The 12172-nt window shown below is 34.0% G+C and overlaps 1 protein-coding gene and 1 non-coding gene across 2 annotated transcripts in view; both read left to right on the top strand.

Moving 5' to 3' along the window:
• The first annotated feature begins 3906 nt into the window (after positions 1-3906).
• LOC112051687 (U6 spliceosomal RNA) lies at positions 3907-4013 on the top strand. Its single transcript, XR_002887254.2, has one exon. It is a non-coding gene; the product is annotated as a U6 spliceosomal RNA (small nuclear RNA).
• Positions 4014-5130: 1117 nt separating this feature from the next.
• LOC112051681 (serine proteinase stubble) overlaps positions 5131-12172 on the top strand; it is a 40775-nt gene continuing 33733 nt past the window's right edge. Inside the window, exon 1 of the mRNA XM_024090450.2 lies at positions 5131-5387. The gene's annotated coding sequence lies outside the window, so the exon portion shown is untranslated. The remainder of the gene's footprint in view (positions 5388-12172) is intronic.

Here is a 12172-nt window from a genome sequence, read left to right as displayed (position 1 = left end):
AACGTCAAATGAAGGTGTCACTGTCATATATGACATTGTTACTTGTCAGAATTTATGCAGCTGAGCACAGACTGCTAATAAATGCTTGTGACGCTCACAAACCTCAGTGCGACACAAAAGAGTAGAAAATAAATGAGGGCGCTATAATCTAAAATTATACCCCTACTAGGTTGTTTTTTTTATATAAATCGTTAATGGTTGAGTTATATTTTTGTAATGTAGTATGATTAGTGGAATATTTAATATATTATATATAATATGTTAAAATTTAAATAGAAGAGGGTGAAATTGTAATTGAAACTTATATTGATTTTCACACGGAAGAAGTCGCGGGAGTCCGCTAGTAGGTATATATTAAAAGTATTGAGCAGTGTTGCCAGAAGGTTACTTTTGTAACCTTTTAGGTGATTTTTTGACTGCATTGGTAACTTTTAGGTTACATTAATAAAAAGGTTACTTTTACGTGATATTTCGGAATTTTTAGAATTAACTTACAATTTCGTATATCTAAAACAGAACGGTCGTTAAATCAAGAAATGCGGACAAATGCTCAAGAACTCATCGATGTTTCTGTGTCAATCTCAGTATAAATGAAGACGTTACAATTGACGTTGCGAAATAAGCAAGTTGCAGTCACATTGAATTTCTTAAAAAAATCAAGTATGAATTTAAGAAATTAACGTCTATTGTTTTTTAAATCCTTGCTCTTTAATTGTATTTTTCTTATCCCATAAGTAAAAGGCAAACAATCAGGGCCTTACTTAAGATGATTCTATTTACGAGTAAAATCTCCTTCGGTTTGTAGTAATTTAGTACTTGGCTAGTATTCGTAACAGACAGATATTAAAAAAAAAAAACAAAATTACTTTAGCCCCCAGAGGCTGAAATGGTGGTTTAGCCATGCTGTGGAACGCAAAAAGCAAGAGTATTAGTAGTCAAAAGGTTACTTTTTACACAAAAAGGTTACTTTTTTTAATATTTCGGGTAACTTTCCATAAGATCCAACTGGCAACACTGGTATTGAGGTACCATGCAAAAATAATTTAAATTACAGAGGTAATCTAGCGACTTAAACTGGCCCATTACAAACCCGGTTAGCGTCAGCTTACCTATCTAGAAAGCTTCCGTGAAAGGCGCGCCCTACAAGGAATGCGAATCTTAATAGATTTACGAGTTACTGCTTTGCCGATTTATGATAGCACTTATGGTAATTATTATGGCTGCTGCTGTTGCTATTATTGTATTTGAGCTATTTAATGGCCTAGCGGATGCCCACGACTTCGTTCGCAAATCTCGCAAAAACCATTGATTTTTCGGGATAAAAAGTAGCCTATGTGTTAATCCGGGATATTATCTATCTTTGTTTTAAATTTCAGCCAAATTAGTTCAGTAGTTGCGGTGTTAAAAAGTAACAAACATCCATACAAACTTTCGCGTTTATTTAATTAATTTAATGGATAAAATTAAATTATATCGGGAATACTAATAAAATCAAAGTGTTTCTTGTATTGACACACATTTTCTAGTATTACTAAGATATAAATGTATTAGTTTTAAGTTATTATGTACCTAGTTATGTGTTGTGCTAACGAATAAATGTTTTCTATTCTATTCTATATGAATTTTATGATAAATCTAATTCTACTCTATGCTTTATGAATTGCAGGTTACTAATATGTTTTTTTATGATTATATATATCACAAGCGAGCGCTTGCCTGCAATCATGCCTGGTGGGCTGGTGCCTGGTAGTAAGCGATGATTCTGCCTATGGTGGAACGCTTTTGCCTAGAATGTGCCTTTAACGCTTGACTTGAAGATACGCATACTTTGAAAAAGATAGATAAAATATATATAACGAAACTAAGTACCTACATAAAATATTGCCTATGACACTCACAAATAACGTAGCTCTCTAGTGGTGAAAGAATATTCAAAATGGGTTCAGTAGATTCAGATATTACACTCTGCAACACCACAAACTTTACATATAGTTTATAATACCTATTTATAATATTAGTATAGATTTATGCATAAATTTTCTAATAAGTTGAAAATAAATTTTCTAAAAAGTTGAAAGACATTCCAAGTATGAAGGCCAGACTATGCAGTATTTTGCGGGTAATATTGATGCAGGTAGTTGGAACCCACGTTCAGATGACATTGAGAATCGTCTCGTCTTCGTCGATGTGTTTCGTTTTATTCGCTTGGGAGACGTTTTCAGTCGTAATGTCGTCTTTAGGGTCGTAAAGGACATTTTTTGGGCGTCTAGTTCTGTAAGAGGCGTTGGGTTGTGAGCGTATACCTAATGGGTGTTTCTATTTCTGCCCCGCTGTAAATGAGTCAAGAAGCTCACACAGCTATCAAAGGTTAGATTAGGTACCAAAGGTTTTGGCTTGGTTACCAATGTACCTACGTGTGCTACGCAAAGGATCTGCCATTAAGGAGTGAGAGTTATGGGATGGGACACTTCCCCCTTTTCCTAAATATAACTTTAAAAATGGAGGGCATTCAATACAAACTTTCCACCCCTGTTTCAACCCCTTCTATTTTTATTTTTGCAAAAAAGGTCTTAAATTCTGTTCTCAAGACAATCTTAATTTCTGTTCTGTTCTGTTCTGTTATCAAAATCCATCTAAATCGGTTAAGCTGATTAGCCGTGAAAAAATGTAACAGACAGATTTAAACTAAACTAACCTCTTTGGCGCAGTTGGTAATGTTTTAGATAGGAAGTAAGCTTCGCACACTTCCATATTAGACGGCATCAGGTAAGACCGCAGATAAAGGCTTAATTGTTTATACTTATATTATAAAGAGGTAAAATTTGTATGTTTGTAACATTCTTTTTATGGGGTAATCTTCGGAACTACTGATCCGATCTTCAAAGTTCTTTCACTAGTCAATGACTAAAAATGAAAATAAATATAACGTAAAAGTATGTATTTCACGAAACATATGTATACCAAAAATAGTACACAAACACACACTCACACACACAAACACATATTTTCGAAAAACGGGATTTTATAAAAGTAAAATAGTTTTGCTAATATGTTTTTATTGAGGCCAGTGTCATACGCGTAGGGTTTAACGACATGGAATCCAGTTTCTTTGTTTAAAACGGCGCTATCTCTTGAAGCTATCCCGATGAAATCACACGTCCAGGAATGTTAAAAGCTGAGCCTATTCATCTAAAAACAACACCGCATATCTTTGAAAGCCTTGCGATAAGCTTTCCGTTTGCGAATTGAAAAAAAAGACTGTGTCACCAACAACGCCCGATCGGTCGTGGCGTGACCGTGAGTGATCGTTCAATTTTCTTAGACTATTGTTCATCCCTGTAAATAAATGTCTTTTGAGTGTGCATACACACTGAAATAGAGTTTTAGAAAATTACTTTAAGTGCGTACCTACCAAATAATGTTATCTTACCACTTAAGAAATATAGATGCAATAAATAAATATACAAATAAATGTAGGTACTTATACAATACAATATCACTATTTAGTCCGGTCCACAGATCACTATTTTAGTCCCAAAGTAAGCGTTTAGCGTGTGTTAATGGTACTAGATACTAGATAGGTTATAGCTGATTTTTTTAGAAAACTTATGTGAATGTATGCAAATGTATCTTTCTTTGAACAAGAGTTACTATAATTATTTATTTATCTACCTATATTACATAATTACCTATCTTTGCGACCTAGATGAACAAAAAGAATTTCATAAGTTAATTTATGAAATATTAGCGCCATCTATGAATGATACTTGATCTATGTTTTGGTTACCAAAAGTTAGTACAGGTGGCACTGTCAGCTGTACTGTCAATTTGTATGGGGTCTACATCACGCTATCGAAATGTTTAATGTTTTAGACTATAAGTAAACTTTTAACCACTTCAACTCTCGTACTCGCTTCGGCAGTACATATACTAAAATTGGTACGATACAGAGAAGATTAGCATGGCCCCTGCGCAAGGATGACACGCAAAATCGTGAAGCGTTCCACATTTTTTGACTTTATTTATTAACCGACTTCCAAAAAGGAGGAGGTTTTACGTTCGGCTGTATGTATGTTTTTTTTTTTTTATTATATACTTACGGACGCCTGGCGGTTTAGCCCGCGTAGTTTCCGTTCCCGAGAGAATAAGGGGATAAAATATAGCCTATGACTCACACAAGTAACGTGGCTTTGTAGTGGTATTTTTTTTAATCGGTTAATTAGAGCCAGAGAATAAAATCTACAAAATACAAACATTAGCTATTTATAATAAAACTGTAACAGGTCATATTCTGTACATAGATAGTAGATATTTTGAAATTTTTGTTAAAGCATATCAAGTGTATAATCGATACTGAGCCAAAAATATGTTTCTTTTTTTTCTGTTTGTTTGTTTGTTTGTCTGTCTGTCTGTCCGTATTTTTGTTGACAAGGCATCACGCTGGATGAATTTAAATGAAACTTGGCATGTTTTGAGACCATATATAATATATATTAATATATTATAATATATAATAAGTATATAATAAGTATATTTTTCAAAATTTTCAACCCCTTTTCAAACCTCTGTGGGTACAATTACTGATTACAGATTAAAAAGGGGTTGGAGTTTATAAATATAAATAGTTAATGTTTTGAGATATGGTATTGTAACATAATTAGTGGACTATTTATCTATACTAATATTATAAATGCGAAAGTACGTCTGTCTGTCCGTTACCTTTTCACGGCTAATCGACTGAACCGATCAAGATGAATTTTGGTATAATGGAAAATTTGACCTTGGAGCAAACTATACGGTTTTTTTGGACCCTAAAATAAAAAAGGTGTGAATTAGGGGTTGATAGTTTGTAAGGAAAGTCCTTCATTTCGTCGAAGTCACGGGCGTCCGCTAGTTATGTATAAAACATAAATATAGGGGGTGAAATAGGGGATGAAAGTTTACATTGATTTGCGACGCGGACGTCGGCTAGTAGGTACATGCTGTAATTATATAAAAATCGATTCTTATGGAGTAAACTCCAAAAAAAAGTGACCGTAATCGCTAATCAGTGCAGCGAAGCGAAAAGTAACTGTAGGAAAGTATACATGACCTGAGACGCCAGTACAATATACAGTATACAGGCAAGGCAAGTCTCGCAGTATGACCGCAACCGCCTAGCGGTCAAGGCTCCAGTGCCTAGCGCGGAATTTAAAAAAAGGGTTATTTAAAAGCGCGCGCGTAACTGTCAATGTCATTTAATTTTTTCGTTCGTTATTTAAAAGAGACGATTATTTTTTTTCACAAAGAATCTTTTCTCAACCGTTCGTTAATTGGATTTGGTAAACGTATAACTGTTTCTGTGGATAATGAATTCGTGATTGTGTGTAGTGGAGCCAGTTAAACAGGTGAATGATATTTTTTTTATCTATATATAATAAAAAGTGGGTCTATTTTATGTCACGATCATAGCATAGACAATTTTTTTTTTGTATTTAGAACCGTTTAAAATTTCGAGAGATTAAAAAAAAACGTTAATCTTTTTAAATTTTATTGTTAAGAACGATAGAAAAAGTACAAAGACATGGATGAAAGAGCCTGGTTTTTGTAGTTATCAGTGCTCAGCCGAGACGATCGGGAATAACGGCCCTGCAATCATAGGTTGTTGCTCTTCCTACTGGCCGCACTACAGAAATAAAACCAGAATGTTTATTAAGGAAAGCCACTTAAGCCTTTAAAGCCCTACTTAGTTTAACGAGCAAATTTATTATCACTATTAAGTTAATAGTGCAAATAATGAAATGCGTTAGATAATTTACGTTTACGACATATAACACATAAAGATCTTGCGTATTTCATGAAACCAAAATGAGACTTGTCAGAAAAAAATGTCTTTCATAAAAAATGTGCGAATAAAATTATTATGTAGGTGCCTAAAATCCTGTTAAAAGAGAGTAATAAATAACACTATATTTTATTAATCGCAGTTAATTCAAATTACCTATACTTAAAATAAAGTAGGTACAATGTAGGTATGTTTTTTATACTATTTACATAAATATTATACCTAAGTATGTTAATATATAGGTATTTATATAAATATTATAAAAAAAGCTTTATCTACGATACTTTCATAATATAAAATACACAGTAAATACAGCATAAACTACTATTTCTATTATCGGCAACGAATATAATTTTTCAATAAGCAAATGAAAAAAAAATCAACATCAAAATTTCTGAACGTCTTATAACTCAATTTGCAACTAAAAAGTTGTTGTAAAAAGCACAGCCGGTCGTGAGTTTGTGTCGGTCGCGTTCCGTTGTGTAAATGTAGGTCAGTGAAATGAACGAAACACGGTCCCGTATGGAATCCGACCCGGACCGACCGCGGCCGATTTTGTACTACCAACATGACATACATTCTTATATTATTCTTTATTCAAATTTATTTTTCGCGAGTCGTAAAGTTGACTGTTTAAGAACCCAATCGATAAATCGTTTCTTTTTTTAATTTCTGTGACTAACGAAAAATATTGTGTAGTGCAAACACAATATTTTTCTATTGGTTAAGTTAGATAGGTATATTAAAACCATCAATTTATAATTTTTTGTATTTCAAAACAATACAACAAAGCTTTTACAAAGCGCAAACAAAGAAGTGCTAATTTAAATTCAGATGTAACGGAAAAATTCTTTACAAAAAAATCACCACATAAAATTCGGCAAAGGTCGACAGTCATACAGCCTAAAGGATATTAAATATCAAATTAAGTACTTTTGTATCGCAAGAATTTTACTTGCATTTCAATTGACTTACTTTTAAGATAAGCTGAGATAAGCAGGTTCTGAGGTCATTAACATCGGCTTAGCTCGGGAAACGGAAAGTATGCCCGCTGCCGTTATTTAGACATTGCTCGCGATGAAAGCCTGCGTCTTTGACATAGTGTCCTTCTTTTTCGTACTATGACGGCCTAATCTTTGTTACACGTTCATCTAATAGACTCATTAAAGATATCAAGATCATTTTTTAATTAGAACGAAAGGCTCTAGCTGTTGCCATCAATGATTTTCTATATGCAATAAGACCGCCTTTGCACATACTTGTTTTCTATGTTTTCCTTTGTTTTCTTTGTTATTGTTTTTGTTTGTGCAATAAAGTATAAATAAATAAATAAAATAAAAAAATTTCAACCGAAGAAAAAGAAGGAGAGAAGGTTAACAATTCGACGCGTATATTTTTTATATCCAACCCCTTTGGTAGAAGAGCAGGGGATGATTCAATGCTTACCCATTACTACTACTGTAAAGTAACAAATTAGGGTGAATTTCATATGAATTTAATAATTTGCACTTCACAATATAGATTGAAAGATAAATATTTTTTCTTAAAAAATAAGTACAACCAACATGAAAAACATAAACGTAACCAAAACCATGTAACTAAAATGCGATTTGGCTGTATTTTTAAGAAATAATATTATTAAGCTTCATTTTCTATTTTCTATAACTATTTATCGTGACTGGATGGAGTCTGATTTAGGTACAAACTCGCCTACTTTTTCCGATCTTGGGCATCCTACTTGAAGATTTTGTTGACTCTCCGGCGTTTACAATGTCAAGCCAGCGCTTATACCATTGTTTCATATTATGTTTTATTTATTAAACTTATAGAGCTTTTACAAAATGACGAAGGTTGGTCATTGCAAACTCTATAAATTATTAAGTAATTATATAAATAAATTAGCATGGAGTATTTCCCGAAGCTCTGTCACAAAGAGCTTTACTGTTGTTATGGTTCATAAATAGACAAGCTTCGGATAGATAGAATACAAACTCAAGTCACGAAGGAGTTATTATAATATAATTATTGATATACACACGTCGTTTATACTTACGGGGCTGCTTCGTGACAATACATGAGAAGCATAATTCACTTTCTTGTTAACAGAAACCGCAACCAAATGATCGTGTGTGTGTGTGTGTGTGTGAATGTGAGTTCAGTTATATAGAGGGTATAAGCTCAAATCCTCTCTCCTTGAAGAAGGTAGAGAGATGACCATTATAACACGCTTCATATAGTAAAGGAGATGGTCCAAAATTGTATGGAGCCCAGGTCCAGTCATTGTACCCTAGCGGAAATAAAATAAAATATTTTTTTAAATATTTTTGATTATACAAATCTACGAATTTACTTTAATTCTTTCGAAATAATGTACATTATCTCCCAAAAAATGCAACACTATTAAGAGGAATAATGGCGGATTGATGACGTTTTCAATGCAGTAATCGATTTGATGTTTGCTGTCAATTGTCATGTCATAGTTGCTTTAGAGGCGCCATCTTGATATAACTCAAAAACTTGGGTTTTAATTTTATTTATTTCTGTTTATTTAGTTACATTTATTCACTATAATAAATTTTAATAAGATCTTTGTATTTTTTAAATTTTAATGATACGGGGTAGGTCTCAGACTAATTAGGTAAAGACCTGCCTCGCAAGACATTATTTTTCTGTCAAAGTATATGATCAACGATCTTATGTGATTATAAACACTGTCTTTATAGAATCGATGTTTCATAGTTTACAATCGTGTCTGTCGGTTGAAATCCTTCGTAAAAATACCTTCTTGTGTAGTTAAATGGCGTAAAAACCTAACAAAAACTGCTAGTTTATTATAAGATATGTATGAAATCTAAGCTCGTTTTCCTTAGAAAATGGCAGAAAATTTTGTTCGTAAATTTAGGTGCGATACTAGTTCTTATGTATTTAGTCTGAGGGGTAGGTACAAGAATGGACCTGAAATGGACCATCTCCTTTACCTAAGTAATTAATTATAACATCATCATCACTAGCCGATGGTCGTCCTTTGCAGGGCATAGGCCTTTTGTGAGAATCTAATTATAGGACACTAGCCGGCGACCCGCGGTTTCACTCGAGTAGTTCGTTTTCGAGTAAATACCACGATAAAATATAGTCATAGATGATACATTATATATTGATATAGTCTTATAACATTGACAAATAACGTGACTTTCTATTTTTAAAAGAATTTTCAAAATTGGTTCAATAATAGATCCAGAGATTACCCCTACAACCTCACAAACTTTACCTCTTATAAGATCAAAAACTCTAAATTTTAAGGATGCAAGCTACGATTTTTTATACTATAGATATGGCATCAGGGCGTCGAAAGTGAGGCGTACAAAGGCGTTAGCGGCATAGTAGTCTAAGTTATTTAAACAAATAACACCTAAATATTGTGTACAATGTCGAGTTGTGTGTTCAGGAAGTGTAAATACAAAATTGTGCGCTTAGTGGTGTAGCTAAATTCGGATCACTTAATGCGATGATTCTGTAGGGACGTAACATATCTATTCGTTTATAATATCGTTGATCTTAGAAATAATTAGTTTTCTGGCCTCTAAAACATATGTAGAGCTATTAGTTTTAAAATTACGTAAAAAAAGTGAAAATCCCGTACATAGATAATACAAATTACACATGCAATCAATATCAACTTCGATGTGCCACCGCATTTCACAATGCTCATGCGGGTATTACAAAATCATGTTTTGCATTACAATCTCTGTGTGGGTGCATTTCCTGACCAACTGTTAGCATAGACTATAGAAAATAAATAATAAATTGATTCAAGTACGTAATATCCATATACGTCGGACAGAACAGCTTTAATAAAGCCAACCAAGTGCGCGTCGGGCCACGTGCAGTGTAGGGTTCCGTAGATTAAGTTGGCACTTTAATCCGTTATGTTTTTGGCTGGTAGGAGGCTTTGGCCGTGGCTAGTTACCCTGCCGAGAAAGACGTACCTACCGCCAAGCGATTTACGTCGTGTAGAAACCGAAAGGGGTGTAAATTTCCTCCTCTTCCTAACAAGTTAGCCCGATTCCATTTTAGATTGCATCATCACTTACCATTAGGTGAGATTGTAGTCAAGGGCTAACTTGTAAAGAATAAAAATAAAAATGTAATGCACAAAAATACCGATAACGATACACCACATCATGGGATAGACGATAGAAAATTCATCCTCACTTTGCATCTAGGATAAGAACCTCAAAAAATGTTTTTTTTTTCAAATTTGCTTTAAAATGAAATAAAGTCGAAAGATATGTAATTAGTTTACAGTTTCTTAAAGTTTCTTAAAGTACCTTTAAAGTCTTCTTAACGATTTGAAACACGGAACTAAGGAAAATTGCTTCAAAATGAATACGGTAACTAATTATTAAGGAGTACAAAAACGGACGCCATAGTGCAATAAACAAAAAGTCTCACAGTAAAAACTCAGGAAAAAACTAACTGTAGCGCGAATATAAAAACGTACTATTTGCATACAATGGGCAGAAAAATAGAATTAGGCCGAGAGACAGCTGCTAAAGTTCATATTAAAGAGTAATAATTAAGATTCTTTTATCTGATTGTGTAAGTGCCGTAGGCTCCTTAATGAGACCTCAGCGGTGTTACTTGGAGGTTTGGGTGAGCGCAGAAGCATCACCTGATGGGGCCCGAAGGCAGAAGAGTAGATGGGCGGAGCGACTCTTTAAGGGCGTCTTCTCAGAGCCTCGGACCTCGGCTTAGAGGGCCGTTCGGGAAGGGTGTTTTGGCCTGAGTGTATCAGTCCCCGAGATCGTGAGCTAAAAAGCCCACGTCTGGGTGACGTCAGATATCGGAGACTTCGTCTTTGCCTGCGAAGACGCTGTATAGGTTGTGTATGTGTTGGGTGGGAAGCATTGTCGTTCGTTATTTTGTCATCGTCAGTATCGTAAAGGACGTTTTTTGGGCGTCTAGATCTACAATTAGCGCAGGAATCGGGGGAATAATTATAGAGTATGTAGGTAATATTAGCTGTTTTGTACGGTGTGTCGCAATCCCACCCAGTAAAAACAATACGTTAATTGTCCATCACCTTCTTCAAAGTTCAATCTGTCAAACGCATAAGGAATTTCTCGAAATCAATTAATAGTTTCAGAAAGTAGATCATTCAAACCAATTTTTTAGTTGAGTTTTACTTTATAGAGTGAAAAGTTGGGGAAAAAACTATCACCTCAAAGTATCAATTTGCAGGGTATTTTTTTAGGAGTTGGTCCTAACCACGCTGCTTTGCGTTAAGCGTTAAGCTCTCAATGTCACTAAGACTTTTTCGGTTGTCTCTGAGATTATATTACTTCAATTTAAAAGATTCTTAACGCATCACAACACAAAATCGGATGCAACACAAGTAAGGAAGTGTACGTTAAGTTTTGCCTAAACACTAACAAATAAGGGGTGAATTTTATTTACACATAATTATTTATAATATCGAAGTGACTATTCATATGAATTAATTCATTTTATTATTCCAGTAACAGAATAGACTTATTTTTCCGCTTACCGGACGAATCGTTTCAGCCTCATAAAATAGATAGAGTATTTTTACACTGACCTAAAGTCCTAAACTATGTGATTAGATTAGGAATATGCTATAGAAGTCGGTAAGACCAGAAAAATCTTTCTATAACCTGCATAAAGACTTCTAGAATCTCGGTAGAATAAAGCAAAAGGATCTTCATTAGAATGTGTACCCAAATTTGGCTAGAAAGAAAGAACAATACGAGCGGAGAAGGGGAGTGAAAATCTACTTTATAGGAGCTCTCTTTAGCCTCACACCCGTCCATCACAAAACCCGGCCTCTGCTCGGATTTTTTTTCTCAGTCACACCATGAATCCGGCACCCGCACGGTGAATTCATGGAATGCTAAGATATTCTAATTCAAATTGAGAGTGAATAAAAGAAGTGTGAAAAAAAACATAAATAAACATATATTTAGACTGTTTTGAACTTTTAAATAAAATTAAGTTTGTTTAAGTAGGTACAAAATGCATAATTTGAATAAATTGCGCAAAGTAGTCTTAATAGTTTTGGTGATTAGAGTGAAAGTTTCCCATTCGTTAATCTATTGACAAACACTTAAATATTTATAAGTGTTTGTCTAATTTTCATCTAATCAGTTCAGTTTTCATTAATTGATTATCACATACACACATGAACTTTCACATTTATATTATTAGTAGGATAAAGAATGAGTCAAGCAATTTCTCTCACTAGGCGCCACAAACTGGTTGGTATAGATTCCTCGTGCCATATACGTCTATTATCCTAACGGTGCGCGATAATGTGGCTTAATTAATTTA

Source organism: Bicyclus anynana, chromosome 18, assembly GCF_947172395.1.
Source record: "Bicyclus anynana chromosome 18, ilBicAnyn1.1, whole genome shotgun sequence".
Taxonomy (NCBI): domain Eukaryota; kingdom Metazoa; phylum Arthropoda; class Insecta; order Lepidoptera; family Nymphalidae; genus Bicyclus; species Bicyclus anynana.
This window is presented reverse-complemented; position numbering and strand designations above follow the sequence as displayed.